This window comes from Schistocerca gregaria, chromosome 1 (genome assembly GCF_023897955.1).
Source record: "Schistocerca gregaria isolate iqSchGreg1 chromosome 1, iqSchGreg1.2, whole genome shotgun sequence".
Taxonomy (NCBI): Eukaryota; Metazoa; Arthropoda; class Insecta; order Orthoptera; family Acrididae; genus Schistocerca; species Schistocerca gregaria.
Genome location: NC_064920.1, coordinates 841,876,390 through 841,896,077, shown reverse-complemented (window position 1 = coordinate 841,896,077; position 19,688 = coordinate 841,876,390).

Genomic DNA, 19,688 nt, shown 5'->3' with positions numbered 1-19,688 from the left:
ATTATGACACTGGCAGTGCTGCAAAATGGTTTGAGTCTTATCTAACAAGAAACAAAGTATGTCGTTGTGACTTACCTGTGCAGTAAGAAGTCAGCCTTCATCTGATTGGAATTAATTACATGTGGTGTTCCTCAAGCTTTCATCTTGGATCTTTTGCTTTTTCTTTTATACATTAATGACCCCCTCGTCTGTTGCATTGCCAAAGGCTAAGTTTTTTTCCAGATGTTATAAACATTGCAATAAGTAGCAAGCCAATACAGATTTAGAAATGGCTGCTAATCAAATTTTCGCTGACATTAATAAATAGTTTAAGGCTACTTCACTGTCATTAAACTTTGAAGACACACACTATATACGCAGTTCAGAATGTGTAAGAGATTTCCTTGCAACGTATGTATAACATATAAAAAGATGCAGATCAAAGAGGTTGACTGTGTTAAATTTCTGGGCTTAAAACACGATAATAAAGTCAGTTGGTAAGGGAATATCACAGAACTGCTGAAATGCCTAAACAAGCCTGTATTTGCAGTGAGAATGGTGGAAAATTTAGGAGATGCAAATATAATAAAAAATGCATACTTTGATCACTTTCATTCTATTACGTCATATGGGATCATATTCTGGGGTAGCTCGTCAAACCTAGCAAAAGATTTTAGCGTGCAAAAGCTTGTAATAAGACTCATTTGTGATGTAAATTCAAGAACATCACGAAGATCCCTGTTCAAGGTACTTTGTATTCTAACCACTGCTTCTCAGTATATTTAATCCTTAATGAAATTTGTTGCAAGTCATATATCTCTATTTCCAACCAATAGCTCAATACTAGGATTAAGGACAATCTATGTATAAATATAAAATCACTTACTTTTGTCCAAAAAAGGGTCCAATATTCAGGAACACGCGTTTTCAATAAATTGCCAGCAACCATTAAAAACTGTTTCAGATAAAGCACAGTGTAAACAGAGTTTGAAAGACTTTTGGACAGGCAACTCCTTCCACACTGTAGATGAATATCTTAACAGTGGCTGTTAGACCAGCTTAAATAAAAAGGTTTGGTAGATTTTAGTTTTGACAGCACTTGATCACAGGAATCAAGATTAGGTATTTTGTGTATGATAAATTTATTAAAAGTGCCTGACTATGTTTCAGTCTTACAGTGTATTAATTCTGTAAAAATTAGCAGTTCCAGCGTACAGTAATATATTCACCTATTTTGGCATTCTCCTGACAAATAATCAGGATAGTGACTATTATATTCAAATGTTTTATGTTTTTTATCTTATACTTTATGACTCGTTCCATAGCCACGATAATCATCTCATTTTTGGGTCTATTGAGTGAAAACTGAACCTGTTGTAATCTTACCTAAAAAGTCCAGACTTCTGAAAATATCACGAAATAAAGCTGGAAAGTGTTAGGCCATCCATCCTATGGCCTCGTTCTAGTTCCCTCGGACTTTAACTTGTTTGAGCCATTTGAAGATGTCATTCGTGGAAGATATCTTTAGGACGAAGAGGAGATCATTTGCACAGCGATAATGGATTCGTGACCAAAACGAGGGCAAGGCGTACACGTCTTTCTGTGTCGCTGGAAGGAGACACAATTGGAAGCATATTACCAGGAAAAATTAAGTGTGTTGATAAAACATCACTCTTTCATGCGTGTAATATTTATTCATTGTGTGGAATAAATACAAGGCGGCAGAAAATAGGTGTTGCAAATTTTTTGTCGTCTACGACATACATCGTAATATAGGGAAATAGATTTTTGTTATCATATTTATGCTACAGCAGACAACGCAAAATGTAATAGAAAAGATTTTCAAGGTGCTTTCCCTCTGGAGCAACGAGTATGCAGAGTCTTGAACTGAATTCCGTGATGAATAACTAGAGATCATCATCTACGAATGTACGGATCTTTCTGCAATTTGCAGAACGAAGATCCTGGAGTTTTGAAGGTGAATCTCCGAAGACTTTATCGTTTAGATAATCCTGGAATAATCATAAGGGGAGCGAAGCTATAAGGGGGTCATTCCATACCATGTCCTGGAATTTGAACGTGAACATTCACAGTACCCCAGTGGAGCCAGTTTAGTTTGTTGACGTCGCCGTGGAGATGGAAGTGTGCCTCTTCCATTTTGAAAGGCATCAATCACCTCAGCTGCAAAAGAACTTCGCTGCTCCACTCAGTCTCCTTCAAAAGTTGTCATAGTTGAATTTTATCAGGGAAAAGGTTAAGTTTCTCTTCTATTATCCTCAGGAGAGAAAGTCGTACACCGCGCGGGGTTAGCCAAGCGGTCTAGGGCGCTGCAGTCATGGACTGTGCGGCTGGTCCCGGCGGAGATTCGAGTCCTCCCTCGGGCATGGGTGTGTGTGTTTGTCCTTAGGATAATTTAGGTTAAGTAGTGTGTAAGCTTAGGGATTGATGACCTTAGCAGTTAAGCCTCATAAGATTTCACACACATTTGAACTTTTTTTTTTTTTTTTTTTTTTTTTTTTTTTTTTTTTTTTTTTTTTTTTTTTGCAGTCGTACCCCTCAGTTTGCTGTACTCATATGCGTTTCTGATATGGCTGCACCTCACTGAAGAGGTTTCTAACTAGTTTCACGTTCTCGAGGATTGTAGCTGGTCCTAGCATGGATCATGTAGGGGTCCAATATTTTCAGAAAATTTCATCAACCTGTAAAAAGAAGGAAAACATTACACTAAATCCACATCAAAGGATGCTTCAATTTTATCATCACAACCGGACTTCCTTACAGTATTGTAGTGGCACGGAGAAGTGGTGCTGCAATTGGATCAAATGTGTTGTTGAATACACATCTTTAGAATAAACAAGCACTGTTCCACCGTTCGCCCTTCCATTCAGAAAGCGCATTGAGACGTTGTTGAGTAAGCTATAGACTTTCAGAGCTACAACACACAAATACCACAAGGAGACTGTCAAGGCGCACGATTAAACCACAGTATAGAGACACTTTCTAACACTTATTTTCAGCCACCCTGACATTGTTGAAGAAAAAACTGGGCTGTTACAATACCGGCGACCCTTGTAATATCGTCGAATGAATCCCCGGGCGATGAACCATTTGTAATATAACAATTTTTCACAGAAAAATGCGTGGGATTCTCCAACTACAGTGCTTGTAAACAAACTTCAGAATCATCAGCAAGGCGGATTACGACATTTCTGGCAGGTGATTCGGTTTATGACTGCATTCGTAGTCAGTAGGATTTCTGCATAAAACAGCTATATCGAGGCAATCCTTCAAGCTCTTCCGCCCATTCTGACTATGACTGATTTCCAATCTGTGGTGTTTGAAAAGTTCTAAACACAGTGCAACATTTTGTCATTTTTGCGCATAATGTGATAGTGGTACCAAATTCAGAAAATTCGAACGTTTTAGCATGCGGTAACGATCGAAATTTCCAAAGTAATGACTTTTGAGTTACCATATAAGACACAAGCTCGCTCTAAGACAAACTTATAACTTTGTGTTCTTTTAAATGAAGCAGTACCCCACGATGAAAGCTTTTCCAGTCTTCCTCATCCGGTTGGAAAGGCGGATTAGGTGATTTCTGATGATGGTTTGTCCCTCTTCTGTATTAATTACCCTAAGTGCCGCTGTTGCAAAGACATCTGCCCTTTAGTTCTCATTTGTGCTGTTGTTGATGAGCTAGACGTACTGTTGTTGCAACGCCGTTCACAGCTGTCACTTTCCCAAAAGAACTGGATGCATAATTACATTTTCACATTTTGCAAGTTTACTGGGTCTAATTCTAATTTGTCAGTAGTGGTTTAGTCCAGGTGTCGGCAGTTAGTTGACACGACAGTCACCAAAAATTCAAGATGGCGCTGGTGGGAAATTCAATTACGCAAAATGATGATGGTGGGAAATTTAATAAATGCAAGACAGCTGTGGTGGGAAATTTAAAAATCCAAGATAGAATTAGTGGGAAATGTAAAAATCCAAGACGGTGGAACTAACCCAGTTGCCCTTTGTACCTCCTCCCTTCCATCTGTCCCTCACTACAGCAGCCAATCTCAGTGTGGTATTTAAGCGCTCTTTAAAATGAAACAGGCAGTAATAATGTATCCCCAGAGCAGCCATTGTAGATGTACTCAAAACAATTTTTTGTATCACATTTAAAAGCATTTTTTCATAAAATTTGAAAAGGATGTATCATGCTGATTCCGTCATCTAAAATACATCAGAAACACACACAGACACACACAGACACACACAGACACACACAGACACACACTCACACACACACACACACACACACACACACACACACACACACACACCTACCTTTCAAAACTACCTCCTAAAACGTGATCGTGAACTCTCAAGTTAAGTTCCACAATGTTATTTTCATGTATAACTAGTTACAAGACACATGTGGCTACTAAATATTATGCGAAATACACCTTTATAGTTTATGCAGCAAAACTAACTTGACCAAGCCTGTAGCTGCAGAAAACACGTTGGCTGAAATAGTATGTTAAGCAGGAAAGCATACAAACAGGCAGTCTCAATTACCCCCCCCCCCCTAAATTAGATATTTCCACAACTAAAATGATCTACGATTCTTGTCAAGTGTCACGATGTCAATACAAAGTATAAAAGTCTCCAAAAATACATCAGTAACATAATATTTACCCAATGTTAGCTCTACATCTTGTCAAAAACATGTGTCAGCAACACACACAATGTTCATGTCAAGTGTTACAAATGGTATCTTCAAATCTAAAACACGTAAAGGGTGTTGGCATTTCAATCTGATGCTATGATATTGATGATTGTCAGAACGAATGTCAATATCTGCCTGACTTTGTTCAAGTTTTTTAGTAATGTTTCACTTTAGCAAGCACCATGTTATGGGGGAAGGGGAGAAAAGATAACGCGTTACGTTATACACTAGAGAAATGTAACTGATGATACTGATGGCGGTTATTGCTTTTAACTAAAAATTATACAGTCGTACTCGATGCCATGTGCAAAAACAGCTTTCGAGGAAAGCTGAAAAATTTACCAATCGGAACTATGATACCAAGGTTCTCCAAACAGTGTACAGACTTTATTTCCAATAATTAAATTCTAAATAAAGCCAAAACCAAAGTCAAAGTCACAAAATATGTCAACGGATTACATTTGGAAGTAACTTCACCTTATGATTACATAGCAGTACTTACTCTAGATTTTAACAATAGACTGTTTTTCAGTTTTAACAGCATTTTAAAACTGACCGAAACTGATTGTCAAATTAAAGCATTAGTGTAGCTGCTCAATCACTAAATGACATTTCCTAAATACCTAAAGGCTGTCCAACACCGCACACTAAGGATAGCTTTTGTTAGTTAGTTAGTTACATGTTCCATGGATCGTTTTACACGATAGATCGCAATGATATGGAACGAATCATTTTACATTAACATCGCAAATTAATTTGTACATACAGTTACATTGTTGTATACGTGGAAGAACCCTGGAGATACTAAAAGGTATCAGATAGATTATATAATGGTAAGACAGAGATTTAGGAACCAGGTTTTAAGTTGTAAGACATTTCCAGGGCAGATGTGGACTCTGACCACAATCTATTGGTTATGACCTGTAGATTAAAACTGAAGAAACTGCAAAAATGTGGGAAATTAAGGAGATGGGACCTGGATAAACTGAAAGAACCAGAGGTTGTACAGAGTTTCAGAGAGAGCATAAGGGAACAATTGACAGGAATAGGGGAAAGAAATACAGTAGAAGAAGAATGGGTAGCTCTGAGGGATGTAGTAGTGAAGGCAGCAGAGGATAAAGTAGGTACAAAGACGAGGGCTAGTAGAAATCCTTGGGTAACAGAAGAAATATTGAATTTAATTGATGAAAGGAGAAAATAGGAAAATGCAGTAAATGAAGGAGGCAAAAAGGAATACAAACGTCTCAAAAATTAGATCGACAGGAAGTGCAAAATGGCTAAATAGGGATGGCTAGAGGACAAATGTAAGGATGTAGAAGCTTATCTCACTAGGGGTAAGATAGATACTGCCTACAGGAAAATTAAAGAGACCTTTGGAGAGAAGAGAACCACGTGTATGAATACCAAGAACTCAGATGGCAGCCCAGTTCTAAGCAAAGAAGGGAAGGCAGAAAGGTGGAAGGAGTATATAGAAGGTTTATACAAGGGCGATGTACTTGAGGACAATATTATGGAAATAGAAGAGGATGTAGATGAAGACGAAATGGGAGATACGATACTGCGTGAAGAGTCTGACAGAGCACTGAAAGACCTGAGTCGAAACAAGGCCCCCGGAGTAGACAACATTCCATTAGAACTACTGACGGCCTTGGGAGAGCCAGTCATGACAAAACTCTACCAGCTGGTGAGCAAGATGTATGAGACAGGCGAAATACCCTCAGACTTCAAGAAGAATATAATAATTCCAATCCCAAAGAAAGCTGGTGCTGACAGATGTGAAAATTACCGAACTATCAGTTTAATAAGCCACGGCTGCAAAATACTAACGCGAATTCTTTACAGACGAATGGAAAAACTGGTAGATGCAGACCTCGGGGAGGATCTGTTTGGATTCCGTCGAAATGTTGGAACACGTGAGGCAATGCTGACCTTACGACTTATCTTAGAAGAAAGATTAAGAAAAGGCAAACCTACGTTTCTAGCATTTGTAGACTTAGAGAAAGCTTTTGACAATGTTGACTGGAATACTCTTTTTCAAATTCTAAAGGTGGCAGGGGTAAAATACAGGGAGCGAAAGGCTATTTATAATTTGTACAGAAACCAGATGGAAGTAATAAGAGTCAAGGGGCATGAAAGGGAAGCAGTGGTTGGGAAAGGAGTGAGACAGGGTTGTAGCCTCTCCCCGATGTTATTCAATCTGTATATTGAGCAAGCAGTAAAGGAAACAAAAGAAAAATTTGGAGTAGGTATTAAAATTCATGGAGACGAAGTAAAAACTTTGAGGTTCGCCGATGACATTGTAATTCTGTCAGAGACGGCAAAGGACTTGGAAGAGCAGTTGAACGGAATGGACAGTGTCTTGAAAGGAGGATATAAGATGAACATTAACAAAAGCAAAACGAGGATAATGGAATGTAGTCAAATTAAATTAGGTGATGCTGAGGGAATTAGATTAGGAAATGAGACACTTAAAGTAGTAAAGGAGTTTTGCTATTTGGGGAGCAAACTAACTGATGATGGTCGAAGTAGAGAGGATATAAAATGTAGACTGGCAATGGCAAGGAAAGCGTTTCTGAAGAAGAGAAATTTGTTAACATCGAATATAGCTTTATGTATCAGGAAGTCGTTTCTGAAAGTATTTGTTTGGAGTGTAGCCATGTATGGAAGTGAAACATGGACGATAACTAGTTTGGACAAGAAGAGAATAGAAGCTTTCGAAATGTGGTGCTACAGAAGAATACTGAAGATAAGGTGGATAGATCACGTAACTAATGAGGAGGTATTGAATAGGATTGGGGAGAAGAGAAGTTTGTGGCACAACTTGACTAGAAGAAGGGATCGGTTTTGAGGCATCAAGGGATCACAAATTTAGCATTGGAGGGCAGCGTGGAGGGTAAAAATCGTAGAGGGAGACCGAGAGATGAGTACACTAAGCAGATTCAGAAGGATGTAGGTTGCAGTAGGTACTGGGAGATGAAGCAGCTTGCATGGAGAGCTGCATCAAACCAGTCTCAGGACTGAAGACAACAACAACAACAGTTACATTCTGAAGATTTCTAAGTTTTTTAACACAGAGAAAAAAATACAGATGTTGTTTAGTTCCTATCACGTCTTCATCTGTGAGAAGACACATTGTAGTCTCTACAGCGAATGTTTGTCATAAGATAAACCGAGTTCATGGTAATAGATCTTGTGACTCAATTGTCACGTCTAATGGTTTTCATATTTTGGCAATAAGACTAAGCAGATACTTTGGATTTACAATTACGTTGCTGCATTTAACTTTGTTTCTAGTTATTGGGCTATTGATTTAGTTCCAACTTAGAAAATTTAGCTGATGAAAACTGACACAGTTATCCCTGCCATCAGAAACTTTTTCACTTTAATTTTTGCGCAAGAGATTTACGTTCAAGGCACAAGGAAGGTTGTAATGAAAATTCGAAACTCTTACTTTCTCCTCAGTTGGAATTTCAATATAAAATTTTATCTTCACGCTGACAGTTCAATATTCATGTATCATATTCTGTTAGTGAAAAGCATGCAGATTTTGCTACACTTCCCACAGCGCTGAAAATATTAGCGAAAGATCGGATTGATGGGCAACAGTCAAGAGATGACTGTATTAACATTGCGTTACGGACAAAATAACGCGAGTTACTGCCTTTTTAGCTTATCAGTAGTAGGCATTTAATCCAATCCTAGTGTTTAATCATTTGTTTGTTTCGCTTGCAGGAAATCTAGCTTGCTTTACGTTATGAAGATCGCTCTTCCAGCAAACGCGACGCTCAGGTTTAAGGCTACGTAGAATTTCCTGAGCTAGCACCAAAATAATGGTAACAAGCTTTTTTCAAAGCTCCTCCGTCCTACTGAATAAACGATACTCTTAAGAGGTCTCACTTTATGTCCTCCACTTCAGTCGAGATGCCTTACGACTCCGTTTTCTTGTATTCACGAAGTAATTAAGAAATTTCATTTTTCTACCCGATATCAGAAAATATGTGATTCTGAACCTTATATAGTGTTCCAGCTGAAACAGTGTATATAGCATTCTAAACTAGACCATTACTACTTCGTCACCGAAAGCCCTTGTAGGCGTAGTGGGAATCTCTCTCTAAGCCAGTATGGATTAATATTTTTCAGGTACTCTATTGTGGTTTCAGCTAAATGATAGGCCATTCCTCTTCTCAAACCTTATGATTTCACCATTTTCTGCCAGCGAACAAACCGTTCATAAAGTAGACTCCCCGATTTATGCTAAGATGAAGAAGAGCTCTCTGATACCGTGACTTATACAGTCTGCCACGACACTACACTGCTCAAAAATTGTGAAACCTCATCCTCCGAAGATGTTTGTGAACCCGTAGCTATTTTTTCTCGATATAAACGACAGACAGTGCCTTGTTTTTGTTGATGTGGTCTCCAGTCCTGAGACTGGTTTGATGCAGCTCTCCATGCTACTCTATCCTGTGCAAGCTTCTTCGTCTCCCAGTACCTACTGCAACCTACATCCTTCTGAATCTGTTTAGTGTATTCATCTCTTGGTCTCTCTCTCTACGATTTTTAACCTCCACGCTGCCCTCCAATACTAAATCGGTGATCCCTTGATGCCTCAGAACATGTCCTACCAACCGATGCCTACTTCTAGTCAAGTTGTGCCACAAACTTCTCTTCTCCCCAATACTATTCAATACCTGCTCATTAGTTATATGATCTACCCATCTAATCTTCAGCATTCTTCTGTAGCACTACATTTCGAAAGCTTCTATTCTCTTCTTGTCCAAACTATTTATCGTCCATGTTTCACTTTCATACATGGCTACACTCCATACAAATACTTTCAGAAACGACTTCCTGACACTTAAGTCTATACACGATGTTAACAAATTTCTCTTTTTCAGAAATGCTTTCCTTGCCATTGCCAATCTACATTTTATATCCTCTCTACTACGACCATCGTCAGTTATTTTGCTTCCCAAATAGCAAAACTCCTTTGCTACTTTAAGTGTCTCATTTCATAATCTAATTCCCTCAGCTACACCCGACTTAATTCGACTACATTCCATTATTCTCGTTTTGCTTTTGTTGATGCTCATCTTATATCCTCCTTTCAAGACACTATCCATTCCGTTCAACTGCTCTTCTAAGTCCTTTGCTGTCTCTGAGAGAATTACCATGTCATCGGCGAACCTCAAAGTTTTTATTTCTTCTCCATCGGTTTTAATACCTACTCCGAATTTTTCTTTTGTTTCCTTCACTGCTTGCTCAATATAGATTGAATAACATCGGGGAGAGGCTGCAACCCTGTCTTACTCCCTTCCCAACCACTGCTTCCCTTTCATGTCCCTCGACTCTTATAACTGCCATTTGGTTTCTGTATAAATTGTAAATAGCCTTTCGCTCCCTGTATTTTACCCCTGACACCATTAGAATTTGAAAGAGAGTATTCCAGTCAACATTGTCAAAAGCTTTCTCTAAGTCTACAAATGCTAGAAACGTAGGTTTGCCTTTCCTTAATCTAGCTTCTAAGAAAAGTCGTAGGGTCAGTATTGCCTCACGTGTTCCAACATTTCTACGGAATCCAAACTGATATTGCCCGAGGTCAGCTTATACCAGTTTTTCCATTCGTCTGTAAAGAATTCGCGTTAGTATTTTGCAGCTCTGACTTATTAAACTGATAGTTCGGTAATTTTCACATCTGCCAACACCTGCTTTCTTTGGGATTGGAATTATTATATTCTTCTTGAAGTCTGTGGGAATTTCGCCTTTCTCATACATCTTGCTCACCAGATGGTAGAGTTTTGTCAGGACTGGCTCTCCCAAGGCTGTCAGTAGTTCTAATGGAATGTTTTCTACTCCCGGGGCCTTGTTTCGACTCAGGTCTTTCAGTGCTCTGTTAAACTCTTCACGTAGTATCATATCTCCCATTTCATCTTCATCTACATCCTCTTCCATTTCCATAATATTGTCCTCAAGTACATCGCCCTTGTATAGACCCTCTATATACTCCTTCCACCTTTCTGCTTTCCCTTCTTTGCTTAGAACTGGGATTCCATTTGAGCTCTTGATATTCATACAAGTGGTTCTTTTTTTCTCCAAAGATCTCTTTAATTTTACTGTAGGCAATATCTATATTACCCCTAATGAGATAAGCCTCTAGATCCTTACAATTGTCCTCTAGCCATCCCTGCTCAGCCATTTTGCACTTCCTGTCGATCTAATTTTTGAGACGTTTGTATTCCTTTTTGCCTCCTTCATTTACTGCATTTTCCTATTTTCTCCTTTCATCAATTAAATTCAATATTTCTTCTGTTACCCAAGGATTTCTACTAGCCCTCGTCTTTTTACCTACTTCATCCTCTGCTGCCTTCACTACTTCATCCCTCAAAGCTACCCATTCTTCTTCTACTGTATTTCTTTCTCCCATTCTTGTCAATTGTTCCCTTATAGTCTCCCTGAAACTCTGTACAACTTCTGGTTTAGTCAGTTTATCAAGGCCCTATCTCCTTAAATTACCACTATTTTGTAGTTTCTTCAGTTTTAATCTACAGGTCATAACAAATAGATTGTGGTCAGAGTCCACAACTGCCCCTGGAAATGTCTTACAATTTAAGACCTGGTTCCTAAATCTCTGTCTTACCATTGTATAATCTTTATGAATCCTGTCGGTATGTCCTGGCTTCTTCCATGTATACAGCCTTCTTTGGTGATTCTTGAACCAAGTGTTTGCTATGATTAAGTTGTGCTCTGTGCAAAATTCTACCAGGCGGCTTCCTCTTTCTTACCCCCAATCCATATTCGCCTACTACGTTTCCTTCCCTTCCTTTTCCTACAACAGAATTCCAGTCACCCATGACTATTAAATTTTCGTCTCCCTTCACTACCTGAATAATTTCTTTTATTTTATCATACATTTCTTCAATTCCTTTGTCATCTGCAGAACTTGTTGGCATGTAAACTTGTACTACTGTGGTAGGCGTGGGCTTCATATCTGTCTTGGCCACAATAATGCGTTCACTCTGCTGTTTGTAGTAGCTTACCCGCATTCCTATTTTCCTATTCATTATTAAACCTACTCCTCCATTACCCCTATTTGATTTTGTATTTATAACTCTGTAGTCACCTGACCAGAAGTCTTGTTCCTCCTGCCACCGAACTTCACTAATTCCCACTATATCTAACCTTAACCTATCCATTTCGCTTTTTAAATTTTCTAACCTACCTGCCCGATTAAGGGATCTGACATCTCCGATCTGTAGAACGCCAGTTTTCTTTCTCCTGATAACGACATCCTCTTGAGTAGTCCCCGCCCGGTGACCCGAATGGGGAACTATTTTACCTCCGGAATATTTTACCCAAGAGGACGCCATCATCATTTAACCATACAGTAAAGCTGCGTGCTCTCGGCAAAAATTACGGCTATTGTTTCCCCTTGCTTTCAGCCGTTCGCAGTACCAGCACAGCAAGGCCGTTTTGGTTAGTGTTACAAGGCTAGCTCAGTCAATTATCCAGACTGTTGCCCCTGCAACTACTGAAAAGGCTGCTGCCCCTCTTCAGGAACCACACAGTGCCTTATACAACACAATATTGCTGATACATTATTTCTGTAGGTCGAAATAACTTACTGAATCATTCCGCCTTTAATTCGTCAGTCGTTCAGTACTCGTAGCTAGTACCGCTGCCTGCCGATACCAATGTCACGGTTTCCATTCCAGATGATTACTTCAAACTTTTAGGGAACCAGGATGTCTGGAACAGGAATTAATTGGCTATTGTTGTATCCCTCGAGAAGCCGCTTGTATAAAGCAACAATACTGATGATATACAAGCTGCTGAAGTCGATTGTGCCAGAATTGGAGCGAAACACTCGTGGTTAGTCACAGCCTGCTTCTCCGAAATATGTTCACAGTATAATCATAGTTGGAATGACAGTATTTTTGCCATCCAATGTAGTTATTGTTTACTTTCCACTATATGTCAGTTTCGGCCACGCGGAAGCTGTCCCACATGAGAAATGGCAGGTCATCAAGCTGCCTAGTCATTATAGCACATAGCGCGCAAACATAAGAGTAGTTACGTATAGTCAGGCGTACATCTGATATAAAAACAATCTAGAAGCATTAGACGAACGCTGTCGAGTCCGAGTCAACTGTGATAAAATACTTTATCATAGCACCGACAATCGTCAAACAGATATCAGCAGCTGTGTGTACGTTGAGGCGTTGTAGGCGAATGAGTTGACACTGAGCAGTGTTACCGTATCTACTACTGCTTTTAAACTACTCTACTGACCATTAAAATTGCTACACCACGAAGATGACGTGCTACAAACGCGGAATTTAACCGACAGGAAGAAGATGCTGTGATATGCAAATGATTAGCTTTTCAGAGCATTCACACAAGGTTAGCGCCAGTGGCGACACCTACAACGTGCTGACATGAAGAAAAATGGCTCTGAGCACTATGCGACGTAACTTCTGTGGTCATCAGTCGACATGAGGAAAGTTTCCAGCCCATTTCTCATACACAAACAGCAGTTGACCGGCGTTACCTGGTAAAGAGCTGTTGTGATGCCTCGTGTACGCAGGAGAAATGCGTACCATCACCTTTCCGAATTTGATAAAGGTTGATGTTTATCGTATCGCGACATTGCTTCTCGCGTTGGTCGAGATCCAATGACTGTTAGCAGAATATGGAATCGGTGGATTCAGGAGGGTAATACGGAACACTATGCTGGATCCCAACGGTCTCGTATCACTAGCAGTCGAGAAGACAGGCATCTTATCTGCATGCCGGCCGCGGTGGTCTCGCGGTTAAGGCGCTCAGTCCGGAACCGCGTGACTGTTACGGTCGCAGGTTCGAATCCTGCCTCGGGCATGTATGTGTGTGATGTCCTTAGGTTAGTTAGGTTTAAGTAGTTCTAAGTTCTAGGGGACTGATGACCACAGCTGTTAAGTGCTCAGAGCCATTTTTTTTATCTGCATGGCTGTAATGGATCGTGCAGCCACGTCTCGATCCCTGAGTCAACAGAATGGGGACGATTTCAAGACAACAACCATCTGCACGAACAGTTCGACGACGTTTGCAGCAGCATGGACTATCAGCTCGGAAACCATGGCTGCGGTTACCCTGGACGCTGCATCACAGACAGGAGCGCCTGCGATGGTGTACTCAACGACGAACCTGGGTACACGAATGGCATAATGTCATTTTTTTGGATGAATCCAGATTCTGTTTACAGCATCATGATGGTCGCATCCGTGTTTGGTGACATCGGGGTGAATGCACATTGGTAGCGTGTATTCGTCATCACCGTACTGGCGAATTTCCGGGCGTAATGGTGTGGGGTGCCATTGGTTACACGCCTCGGTCACCTCTTGTTCGCATTGACGGCACTTTGAACAACGGACGTTACATTTCAGATGTGTTACGACCAGTGGCTCTACCCTTCATTCGATCCCTGGGAAACCCTACATTTCAGCAGGATAATGCACTACCGAATGTTGCAGGTCCTGTACGGGCCTTTCTGGATACAGAAAATGTTCGATTGCTGCCCTGGCCAGTATATTCTCCAGATCTCTCACCAACTGAAAACGTCTGGTCAATGGTGGCAGAGAAACTGGCTCGTCACAATAAGCCAGTCGCTACTCTTGATAAACTGTGGAATCGTGTTGAAGCTGCATGGGCAGCTGTACCTGTACACACCGTCAAAGCTCTGTTTGAATCAATGCCCAGGCGTATCAAGGCCGTTATTACGGCCAGAGGTGGTTGTTTTTGGGTACTGATTTCTTAAGATATATGCACCCAAATTGCGTGAAAATGTAATCAGATGTCACTTCTAGTATAATATATTTGTCCAATGAATACCCGTTTGTCATATGCATTTCTTCTTGGTGTAGCAATTTTAATGGCTAGTAGTGTATTTCTACACCAATTTTACGTACGACAACTAGTCACGCGTTTTATGTTTGCCCGCTATTTGCCAGTGGCTGAACGGTCACTCCTGTCAGTGGCGTAACAGCGTAAATCAGCAAACAGGAGAAAGTCAAAAGCAATTACAGTCGATAGAGGAAATGCTGGAAGTTCAGAAATTTTGCACGAAGGAAATTAGTAACGCAGTGGATTCAAGACTTCCTTGCAGACGGAACTCAACACGTTGCTCTTAATAACACGAAACTCCTAATAGAACAAAATCGACAGACGTAAAGGCAATTTCTCAATGGATTGTAATAGGACCGTTACTGTTTACACTCGGTTTTGTAGGGGATTAGTAGTCCCGTCGACAACACTTGTACATAAATGACATAGTGGGAAACATCGCAAGCTCCTTGAGACTGTCCGCAGATGACGGAGTTGACTATAACAAGATAGCCAGCCAGAAGACAGTATCGAGTTACAGAATGATCTGAAGAGGACTGATGAATCGTGCAGGATCTGGTATTTGATTTTGAGCGTAAATAAGCATAAACTATTGTGCATACGTAGGAAAAGAAATCCACTGCTGTCCACCTGCACTATTGGTAACAAATTTGCTGGTAACAGTATCCCTAGTAAAACACACTGTGCAACAGTTTTAAGGGATAACTTCTTTGAAACTCTGCAGTTGTATCCGATTACGACACATAAGTTTGAAATTTAGCTCAAAGATATCTACATATTCCTTCTGTACTGGTGCAGAAACATGGCGCCCTGCGACGTCACCCCGGACTCGATGACGCTTCAGACAGCAAGGTGTCGACACGCGCAAAGGAAAGGTCCGAGCTCAGAAGTTCACATGACGAGTAAAGTGAATTAATGATGTCCCATTGGCACGAAGCTTCACTACAGTTCTGTCCAACGCTGCCGTGGACGCGTCACGCGATGGGAAGGTCGTCACGGCCTCTCTTGCCAACATTCCACCCCTTCGTTTGACGACGCTGCGATGGAGGGTTGAACCGCGACGCCCAGCGTTGACTTTTTGTCTTTATTCTTTTTTAAAACCTTTACAAAAGGTAGGCCGGCAGCGGCCTATCCACGTCGTTCTTTGGCCACAGAAAAAAACATACAAGAAGCATGAAGACTTAAGATGTACATGTAGGATAAAAACATGAGATAGAGAAATGAAAAAGAAATGAAGTCGTTCACGGAAGGCACTGGTCGCACAGGGAAGTTCAGCTCAGTGCACAAACGTCGACAGTCGGTTGAACATGTGAACATAGGAGCACTGACGAGAAACACCGTTGCACTACGACGAAGAGAAACACTAACACAGTGATGGCGATCTTCAGCGGACTATAAACACACTGTTGCAAGAAAAAAAGGGGGGCCTGCCACAGGGAAATCCGGGAGGGGAGGGGGGAGGATGCCAGGCAGAGAGAAGATGGGAGAGAGAGGGGAGATATTTTGGGGGGGGGGGGGGTGGAAGCCCAGGGAGGGCGAAGAGATGGAGAGAGGAGGGAGGAAGTGAGGAGGGAGAGAAGGGAAAGATGGTGCCCTGGACGAAAAACACAGGAGGAGGAAGGGGAGGATTAAATCTTGTAGGAGGGGTAGATGGAGGAGACGAGAGCATCATCCGGGAGGTGAAGTTGATGGAAGCCACCCTTGGCAAGGGTATGGAGTGTGGTAAGATGGAGAATGGGTGGGATGCAGGTGTACAAGCGCTGCAACAGATGGGGGTGGGAAAGTATGGGAGATACAAGCAGGTGAGGGGAATCAAGATTACAGGTGGTGTAAACGATACGTATCGGTTCAAGCAAGAGTAGGAGGTGTGGGAAAGGAATTACGTCGTAGAGGATCTGCGTGGGGGATGGGAGGCGGATTCGATAGGCGAGGCAGAGCACATGGCTTTCTAGGATTTGAAGGGACTTGTAGAAGGTAGGAGGGGAGGAGATCCAGGCAGGATTGGTGTAACAGACGATGAGGTGGATGAGGAATTTACAGGTGTGGAGGATTGTGGAGGGGTCTTGACCCCATGTGCAGCCAGAAAACAGCTTGAGGAGGCAGAGCCGGGAGCCTGCCTTGGCTTGGATCGTCTGGAGGTGGGGGGTGCTCCCAGTGTTGAAATCATGCATCATCTTATGAGTGGCCGAGGAAAATATGTCAGACACATCGCTTTCAGAATCGTCTCGAAAAAGCCTCAGGAGGCTGCGAAAACGGTGTCAATGGAACTACCTCTTTCCTTGGGGCATTGATTCCCACACATTTCATGGTCGTAACCGGCATTTTGCAGTACTATTAGCGACAGAAAGACGTTACTAGCAAATTTTCATACTGCTGGCATCTCCCTGACGCTGCAACGATTCTCTAAGGACGTTGTGGCGTAGCAAGCCGTATGAAAGTTCAGTGTGACCACAATTTTCACTCTAGTGTATTCGACGAAATTTTAAGGCCACCCGAAGCATTCTTGAGGTGTTTTAGTGCTCTTGTTTCATGCCCTTCTTTCGAGTGATCAGAGAGGGGTTCGAAATTGACACATGCATAAATAAAACGGCAAAAGTATTCTCTAAGACTGCCCAGTTCAGCAACAATCTCGGAGGCACCCGCCCTAGCATACTTGTAAGTAGGATGTTTAGGTTTTTTTATTGGTAACGCCGCCGCCACGTAGCACTTTGTACAAAAATCACTGGGTGTGCCGTATGCAGTCTGTGGCTGGTTTGCATTGTTGTCTGCCATTGTAGTGTTGGGCAGCGGCAGCTGGATGCTAACAGCGCGTAGCGTTGCGCAGTTGGAGGTGAGCCGCCAGCAGTGGTGGACGTGGGGAGAGAGATGGCGGAGTTTTGAAATTTGTAAGAATTGGTGTCATATATATTATGACTAGTGAGGTAAATACATTGTTTGTTCTCTATTAAAACCTTTCATTTGATAACTGTGCCTCAGTAGTTAGTGACTTCCGTAGTTTGAATCTTTTATTTAGCTGGCAGTAGCGGCGCTCGCTGTATTGCAGTAGCTTGAGTAACGAAGATTTTTGTGAGGTAAGTGATTTGTGAAACGTATAGGTTAATGTTAGTCAGGGCCATTTTTGGAAGTCAGATTGCGTTGCGCTAAAAATTTTGTGTGTCAGTTTAAGCACAGTCTTGTATAATTTTTCTAAGGGGACGTTTCATACTGAGAATGTTGAAAATATGCCTTTACAGAGAAAAGCTTCGAAGTAGTGCTAGGCGCCTACAGGAAGGCTACCACTCGATAAACCTTCCGTGGCAGTCGCCATCCTGCAGGTTTTCTCTGTAAGGACATATTATTGCCGAACTGAGGCATTTAAAGGGGGACCCTTTGCCGTTTTGTTCACGGATGTGCCAATATTGTACCTCCGTGTAGTTAGGGACAATTAACCACTTATGGGTAGCACCAACACACAGACATAGCAAATACTGGTGAATCCCTACAGCACAGCTAAGCTTACTGGCATTGCCAGCTGTAAACCAGCAGCCAACGCAGGGAAGCCGTACTGCACACTAAAACGCAAACAGCGCTAACTAAAATCCTTACACAGTACGATCGACTAATGATGAATCGAGCAGTCATATAACGACCTTGGCTGTTACATATACAGCCGATGCAGCTGGTTCAGGAGACTCAGAGATGCTCAGCCCATCAGTACCCCTCCTCTTTATGACGACCTACGCTATGACAAGGGTACCAAGCATTGCACGATACCGGAAACTAACAACAACCTCGCAGACTGCAAGAAAAACGCTACTGCTCTTACTATCCGACCAGGCTAACGCACAGTTTTTATTTTTTATTTTTTTTTTCGCCTTGGCACTTTCTTTCCCTCTGCCCTTGAAACCGCTACCTTTCGTTCGCTTTTCATCCACTGTCTATCTCATCGATGCGACCGTATTAGTGGATAATCCTACCCTGATGTACGGCTAACATTACGCCCACATCCTGTGAAGTCCTCCATTAGCAACTAACAAAGACGAAGAACTTTTCTGATGGTCACAACGTCGCTGTGGTCGTTGAAGGGCTCCACCCTTAAGAGATGGTGGCACGCCACAATAGGGTGTGAAACAGGAACGCTGAAAAAGCAGAAGACCCTTTTGCTGCTTAGCATCACGTTCAAATTTCTTTGAATGGTTTTGATCTGTCCCTAATGGTTCAAATGGTTCAAATGGCTCTGAGCACTATAGGACTTAACTTCTGAGGTCATCAATCCCACAGAACTTAGAACTACTTAAACCTAACTACCTAAGAACATCACTCACGTCCATGCCGGAGGCAGGATTCGAGCCTACGACCGTAGCGGTAGCGCTGTTCCAGACTGTAGCGCCTAGAACCGCTCGGCCACAACGGCCGGCCAATCTTTGGTGAGGCTCGTTTGAAAGTGTTGTGTTAACCATTATGACAGGAAAAGTAATAGATGTTGATGAGTCACCATGTGCATCAGGAGGACCAAGCGAACCATTAACTTGCACTAAGAATTCCGAATGAAAAATGGTGGACCACAGTGGTCAATAAGGTTCTCACCATCAATATCGAAGACGAACTTCCTGCGAGATACATTCATGATCAGGAAAAACAGAACATCTGGATCGACTACAGATAGGACTTTCATGTTCACAGGGCATGTGTATTAGTATATTTTGCAGAAATGATTAGCATTTCAGTCACCTCTGTTCAGCATGTGTCCTGCTGCCTAGTAGGTACGGAGTCCGTCGTGGACTCTGATAACTTGTTCCATGCGTGATGGCATTGACACGTGTAAGTCGCGAATGGCGCGCATCCTGTGGTATAGCCATCCATGATGCATTCACCTGGTGTCAAATTGCATCTGTGGTGCGTGGCATTGGTTAACAGTGCTGCACCCGTCGTTTCACCGCATCACACACAATTTCGATTGGTGACATGTCTGGGGATATGGCGGGCGATGGAAAAAAGTTGACGTCTTGTAACACAAAGATGGCACGTGTTCGTCCAGCAACATGTAGTCGTGCATTGCCTTTGCTGAAAAACGGCGCCTGAGATGTTGTGCAGAAAGAGTATGGCTATGGACGCAGGTGCCTCTGGTCACAGTGCC